This window comes from Lolium rigidum, chromosome 6, assembly GCF_022539505.1.
Source record: "Lolium rigidum isolate FL_2022 chromosome 6, APGP_CSIRO_Lrig_0.1, whole genome shotgun sequence".
Taxonomy (NCBI): domain Eukaryota; kingdom Viridiplantae; phylum Streptophyta; class Magnoliopsida; order Poales; family Poaceae; genus Lolium; species Lolium rigidum.
The window spans coordinates 64,074,625-64,082,418 of record NC_061513.1 but is presented as its reverse complement, the minus strand read 5'-3'; the positions used below and the strand labels follow the sequence as shown (position 1 = coordinate 64,082,418).

At 40.2% G+C, this 7,794-nt stretch overlaps 1 long non-coding RNA gene across 1 annotated transcript; it reads left to right on the top strand.

Moving 5' to 3' along the window:
- The first annotated feature begins 790 nt into the window (after window positions 1–790).
- Window positions 791–5,625, top strand: LOC124666057. Its single transcript, XR_006990792.1, has 3 exons — window positions 791–902; window positions 1,015–1,278; window positions 1,671–5,625. It is a non-coding gene; the product is annotated as an uncharacterized LOC124666057 (long non-coding RNA).
- The last annotated feature ends 2,169 nt before the right edge of the window (window positions 5,626–7,794 follow it).

Sequence of the window (7,794 nt, the reverse complement as noted above, 5' to 3'; positions counted from 1 at the left end):
GGTGACACGTGTTTTACTATGCTCTGTTATTGTTTCGTGTGTAGCTCTGGTGGTATCTTGCAGTTTCTATCTGTTTTTACTTGGCATGGATCTTCCTATGGTGTTTTAGGTCTGGGTGTGCGTACCAATTCGTTTACCTGGCCTGCTGTCGCGTCGTGGGTCCCAACCATGTCCTCGCTTATTCGTTTACGCGTGCACACAGCTTTGACTAACTAATTTGTTCTCCGAGCGCCGCGTGCCCTTTCTCGACCAGTCCGCTTCCACATTTCCTCTCTCTAAATCAGTCGGCAACGCTCCATGGATGGGCGGCGCCCCGCTCCATACCCCTGCGGAGGCTCCCGTCCTCATCTTCCTTCCTAGAAACCGATCTGCTCGCGGTGAAGTTGGCGGGCGCCATCTTCAGGCAGGCGCATCTGCGGCGGGAGGGTCATCTTCGGCTTTCTCTGCTCGCCCACATGCTCCCCTACCTCAGCTCCCGTGCCACCTCCGGTGGCATCGAGTACCAGCTCTTCCCCGAGTTCGTGCTGCGTGGATTGCTCGCTAATGAGGCCTCGATTTGCTTGCTCTGGCGGCTATTTATTGGTTGCCTCTGTCAGGAACGATGTCAAGTTGCTGTTGCTAGGAGGAGCGGTGGTGCGTGCGGCGTGGAGCGTGCGATGGTGTTGCAAGCCTGATCTAGGCCCACGGGGCGCGGCCGTTCTCGAGGCGTTTGGTTCCGATTGAAGCGATGGTGGGGCGTGTGCGGAGGGGGCAAAGGAATTTGTACTTCGTCAGCGTCCGGGAGCTCCACATCTTCTTCCTGATGCAATTGCTGCAATGATTTTGAGGACGCCACAAGACCGCCTGAGAGACCTGCTTCGTCCTCAGCGACGGCGAGCCTTATAGTGATGACCATCACGCAGGTGAGATTCTCAAACTCCATCACTTGGTTGCCCTTGCTCGCTTTGATTCCTGGGCCAAGCTAGGTATACTCCCCTTCAACTGGACTAATTCTTAGTTTTTTCTGGTTTGTAGAACTGTAATGTATTGTATCGTGGAGCATTGATATGACCATCTCGACCTCGCAGCCACTTACGCGCTCCAGATCTGTGTTCCCCTTTGCTACCGCATTTGCTGTTCATCTCAGAGGCTAAGGAATTTGCTCCAAGGATTGCAGATTTTGGGGGAGGCGCAGAGCAGCCGCCTGCCGAGAAGCTTAGACAGGCTGCAGCTCTGGATCACCACTTGAGAACGTGAGATACGCAAATAGCAAATCTTCTACTAAAACTTCCGTACCAGGTTGTTTTTACTGCTCAAATTACAATTCTTAGGTACTGTAATGTGTTTTTTCTCTGTAGCCAGCCTTATATAGTTTAAGGTCATCTCGCAGGAGAATTTTCGTTCTAGCCCAGAGTTGAGAGTATATCTATTTAATGGATATACATCTTGTTGAGCTTCCATCATTTTTTCGTCATGCTTTCTAAGTGCAAAATGTCTTCTCAGATCTCCATGGCCAACTATTCCTTCTCTTCTCTTTTTTAGTTCATCTATGTATTTGCTGTTTATGTACTTTTACTTAAATCAGAGTACTATCAGTTCCTTTCCTATAACAAGCGGACACTAATGAATCCTGCACCTAAGTGTTCTTTATTTGTTTTGAGCGATTGGTTAACCATTTTGTTTTGTTTCAGGTAGACTATAAAGTTTGGAGGACCTAAAATATATGCCGGCTAAATATTACACACCTGTTCATAAAGATTTGTTGTATCCGCCTTCCATTTTTATGGTATGTTGTTTAGATGGACATTTTTGATTTGTCGTGCTTACGTTTTAACAGGTATGTTGCTTACATGTATGCTCTGCACTCCAATTAAATAACTCCCGGTGACTAAACATGGTCTAATGTTCAGCGTATACCATAGTGTGTACATTTTATGCGCATTTTGACCGTATCTCAGGATGGTTTCATAGGCTGTCCATATACAGGGCTCCCTATATATGTATACACTGCTTAGTAGTCCTTCTCTCAGGACTAATTTCTGTTTTCCAGCCACAACTAGCATGTTGTGCTAAGTAAGTTAGCCCTTTTGCTAAAGACATTTGTACCTTATTATCTAAATTAAGCTTATCAGCAAAAAATCTGTATACTACTTTTGCTTGGACGAGGAATTGGTTAAACAGATATAGGTACATGCTTTGCTCCTCTTCAAACAGCTATTTGACTGTGCACTGCATACTGTAAGAAATCATCAAAACGATAGAAGCAGATGCTAAGAAAGGTGTTATAATATGTAAGAATGCAACCTGAAAGCCCTACAAGAACTGGTAATAAAACCTATACTAAAGGGGATTAGTTTGACATAAATTACCAATGTATATTCTTCTGGTATATAGTAAGCAGCAGGAGCAAGATAAGCTTGACTGTGGAGCCCCTAGGGAAATGCTAATTCACAAATTCATTGAAGTTGGATGTGAAATAACTGATAGTATCAATGTTCGGTAGTAACCTCTAAGTATGCATATGAGATAAGTGTGTGTGCATCCCTATTACTCCTGATTTAGAAAACATGATTTCTGATGTCATATTTTCTTGAATAGTATTGTCATTGAGACACTGATCTCAGATGTATGCGTACTCTGATTGGAAATTTGTTTGAACAAACAGTGTATATTTATTAAAATTGCTACTGTTCTTATCAGCATGGATAATATTACAAGATCATAGAGGCAGTGTGAACTAATCCCCGGATTCGAAAATGAATGATTCACTTTCTTTATTTTGCATGGACTGAATTCTATTGTTGGGCACAAATAGAAAAAAATTAACATGTTCTAAATTAAAATAAGAATGTTCATTGATGACAAAAGGTCAGATACTTTTGAATTGTTGTAGGCTCTGGAGTACTGATGTTGTACAAACGGTATGACAAAGCTAACTAACCTGGAAAAAATGCACACATGCAGCTAAATATACGTATATTTTTCCTTAATTATAGAAACAACTGAAAGATTCTACATTTGCCCCGAGTGTCCATGTGAAATTACAGTATAGTTTTACAAGTAACATTCTAAATTCTATGTAATTGAACTATTTCACCATTTAGTTCTCAAATGTTTGACAGATTGTTCCCAGTGTTCAAAAAGATTCTCTTATGATCTTCATGTTTCAAATTCTGTATAGAAGCGCTTTTTATGTCTGGTGTACTTATTCTCTTAAAAAGATGATAGGAATGTTTTCTCACTACATATTCTGTCCAAGCTGGCAGTTCAATGCTGCTTATATAAATGTAAAATTGTAGTTTGATTGTAGCTTTTTTTAGTTTATTTATGTTTGTCTCTACTTGATCTGGAGGAAGATAGTTATACTACTGTATATTCAAAGAAATGCATTCATTTGTTTTTATAGTTTATTAATTGGCACTATGTTAGAATCCACTGGAAAAAAGTTGTGCTTAACGATTTGTGATGGGCTTTATATGATCGACAAGATATATAACTTTTTCCTTGCCATTTTGAGTAGTAGACTGATAAAGATGTAGGCCAGATGGAAAGGCTGATTCCTATGTGATTTAGTTAGTTTGCTTGATTGGCATTTATGTGATTTTACACTTTTCAACTTATGCTATGCAGGTCTGTAGTTGATGTTCTGGCTAGAATATAATATGAAATTATATTGAACTTTTCTCATTATGAATTACTCTCTAAGATAGCAAGCTTATACCTCCATACTTTTGTAGGTGGAAATTTTCTACGTAGAAACACCTTAGTACTGGAAGGTACAAGTAGTGTTACCTTTCTCTACCACCTTTCACCCTGCCTCCATTATTTATGAATAAAAGAATATTGGTTCATCAAACAGTAAGTGGTAAAATTTTCCCCTCATTTTCTGGTCAAGTGAAGTTCTAAGGTCACTAAGTTGCTATTTCTTGAGTTGTATTCAAAACCTGAATCCATCTAATTTTTTTGGGAGTATGGTCAATTGATTTTCATGAGTATAAATGTAGTCAAGCATGTTATAATCGCCGTTTCTTTATTTTCCGATTATGATATCGCTGTTTCCTGTGATGGATTCAGGGTGTACAACATGCAGTCTAATGACCCAACTAGACACGTATCAAATCATTTTTGGGGCCAGTTAGCTCTTCTACTGTATGTGAGTTGGGATGCCAATTTCTGTGCAAGCTTGTTTTCCTGTTTCCTTGGTATCAGGTAGCTTAGATCTCTCAAGGGTCATTAGTATTCATTGGCACATTTTAAGAAACCAACGGAAATCTCCATATTTTCTATTTCTTGGTTATTCATGTTTTGCTGTAGCCAGACTTGGATTGTAGAGTTGAAATGTCTATATAGTATTGGGAAGCTATTACTGGCAAAGAAGAATTAGTTCCTTGAGGTCACTACCGTTACGCTAAATACATGTTATTCTTTCTTCTAGGTTCATCCCTGTGAGCCAACAAATTAGGAGATCAATACAGCAGGGTAACAAACTCTTTATCGAAAAAGTAACAAACTGAAACTACACCTGCTACCAACACACCAACAGGTTCCTTCACTCCACAGGAGCACCTCTTCTTTTTATCTGCTTTTCTTTGGCATGGAAACCTTTCCTAATATTTGATAGGGACATCTTTTTAAATACTATTTGGCATGGAGAGCATGCTAGACCTCAACCTTTGAGTTTATAATACTTTGCCAAAGCAGAGCCACGGTGATTTTCTCTTATAAATTTATCTTTGTGAGTTTTTTGCTGGTTATACTTTTGAGTTTATGAATTAATGTTTCTGTATGGTATTGCAAGATTTGTGGTGTTTGGTTTTCCTAGTGGGCTTTTCATTTCGACAAATCGTTGGCTCAAATGATCAGCTACTATTCTTAGATTATATCAACCAATGCAGACTATCCATTATTTATCTCTATTCTTACTAATTACAGTACAAGAAACTAGAGTTCATAATATACATGTACTTCATGGTGAGCCAATTGGTAAAATAATAGTAGTACAGAATTATCTGTATTTACTTTGCCCTGCTATCCCCCAACATAGTTTGTTGTTTCTGGCAAAATACATAGGTTCATAACTCGGCATGTTAAAACATGTATGGACATTGGACAAGCTTAGATTAGGTAATTTTTCATTTTCGCTGGTGTGGCAATTTGTGTATTTTATCTTACTCTCTCAGTTAGTTACTTCAGTATATCAGTTTTTTTTTTTCAGATGTCTTTTAATAGATCTTTAAAGGATGCAGTTACCTTGCGATGGTCAGTTTCCTACCTGGGAGAAAGGATGTTTTGAGGTTTATGAACTCTTATTGTCCCAGCTGGAGGTCAAACTATCTGTATCCGTAGATGACTTGGCAGTTTGGCCAGTTTGTACTTGGCGTTCTTTTATTATGGTTTAGCATGACATGAGAGGAACTCGGCTATTACTTTGAATGCTACACGTTTCTTAATGAATAGGTGTATCATTTTTTTTATAATAATTACTCACAAACTGGATAAATAATTTTCAAGTTTGTATAATTGCATGAAGAAGTTTTGCAGGGCTGCAGCCCTCTTTCTGTGTTAAATGGTTTCTCCATGTCATTAGTTTTCTAATACTCACCTCACATGTACAACTTATCACAGTATATCCTCCTTTCAACTCCGCACATACCAAGCAGGCGCGGCGTGCCGCCGCGCCATTACATGCTAGTTTTTTAACCGTTGGTCCCGGTGGACCGCACTCACCGGTTTGGTCGCCAGCCCATTTATTAAATAATGTGATTCTACTTCGTCCATGTCTCCGTGCGGCACACAATCACTAGACTCCTTCTCCCTCTGCCCCTCGCTCAGGTGAGTTTCTCAATCTTTCTAGGTGCCTAGTGATGCAGCGGGAATTAGCAACACCAGTAGCAGATCAAGAAATCAAAGAGGCGCACGTCAAGAACAGAGAAAAGAAAGGGAAACTAGCAGCGCTGCTGCCTGTGAGTTTATTTTCAGTGATGTCTAGTACATGCCCCCTCGTCTAGCGACCAGGGGAGAACAAAAGAAGCCACACCTGCACTCTAGAAGCTAGTAGAAGAAAGTCTACGGGAGTGATGTTTTGGCACATGGGAGCGTATGCTCCCTTTATTTTGAAATACATGTTAGGCACATTTTAAAATGTCAAAAAAATTGAAACAAAAATTTCACACGTACATCTTCATGTGCTACACGCTTACAAAGTCGTTTCAGGAAAAATCGACATGTCATGTGGCATGTGTAAAAAAGACAAAATTCGGTGCTGAAACAAAGACTTGTCACAAGATAAATTTTCTCTTTTTCGCTTAGACTATAAAAAATATCATTTTTTCGTGAAACTTAACGAATACACATATATTATGGAGATGTACATGTAAAAAAAATTTGTCAAATTTTTTTAACACTTGGAAATATGTTTTGATGGTAGAGGGATCATACGCACCGGGGGCCGAATTGAGTTTCTGAAAGTCTACCAAATGTACAATGCTGGCCTACCTATTAAAAGAGAAGAAAAATAGAAAAGGAAACAGTGCTACTGTACATAACTGAAACTGACTGCATCATTCTCCCCGGGTTGGAAAAGAACTCGTCCTCGAGTTTAAACCTGATCTTCAGATAGCTCCTCATGATACGGTACAAGGTGCTTCACATTGAACACATCAGAGGTCCGAAGATGGCTAGGTAGCTCCAGCTTATATGCATTATGATTAATTTTCTTTATCACCTTGCACGGTCCAATCTTCCTTTGGCTTAATTTGTTATACTCTCCTGCTGGAAAACGGTCCTTGGTGAGGATAGCCCAGACCAAATCCCCTTCCTCAAGTACAACCTGACGTCGATGTTGGTCAGCTGCAGCCTTGTATTTAGCATTGCTTTCTTGTATTCTTTGTTGCACAATTTTATGGATTAATCTCATTTCTTCTGTCATATTCTCTGCCTTGTAGCTTTTCTTTCCAACAGCTGGCGTTGGTGCTAAGTCCAATACTCCATTGGGGACTCTACCATAGACTATCTCAAAGGGACACAAGCCGGTTGACCGATTTGGCGTACGATTGAAGGCAAACTCCGCATGAGGCAGTACAGTGTCCCACTGCCTTGGTTTATCATGGACAAGAGCCCGTAACAATTTTCCTAAGCTTCTATTAACTACTTCTGTCTGGCCATCCGTTTGAGGGTGATAGGCGCTGCTGAATTCATACTAGTCCCCATTTGCCTCCACAAAGATCTCCAAAAGTGAGACACAAATTTAGTATCACGGTCGGAGGTAATGCTTCGAGGTACACCATGTAGCCTTACTACTTCTCGAAAGAACAGTACTGAAATTTGGCTTGCATTAGATGTCTTCTTGCAGGCTATGAAGTGTGCCATCTTACTAAATCGATCAACCACAACGAAGATGGAGTCAACTCTACGTTGTGTTCGAGGAAGCCCCAGAACAAAGTCCATGCTCACATCTAGCCACGGTGCTTCTGGTACAGGTAATGGCATATATAAGCCTGCATTAGTAGCTGTTCCTTTTGAAACTTGACAAATATGGCTCTCTACAAACCTCTCCATATCTCTTCGGGCGTGAGGCCAAAAATACTGTTGCAGAAGTAGTTGCACTGATTTGTCTCTCCCACGATGGCCTTCACTATGAATTTCCTTGATAATCAGCTCACGAACAGAGCATTCAGGAATACATAGTCGAACACCTTTAAACAGAAACCCATCATTTATAGTGTAGTCCATTGATTGCTTGTTTTGAGCAGCTTCATAAATTTTGCTGAAATAAGGATCAGCGGGGTAGAGTTCAGGAATATTGTCAAACCCAAC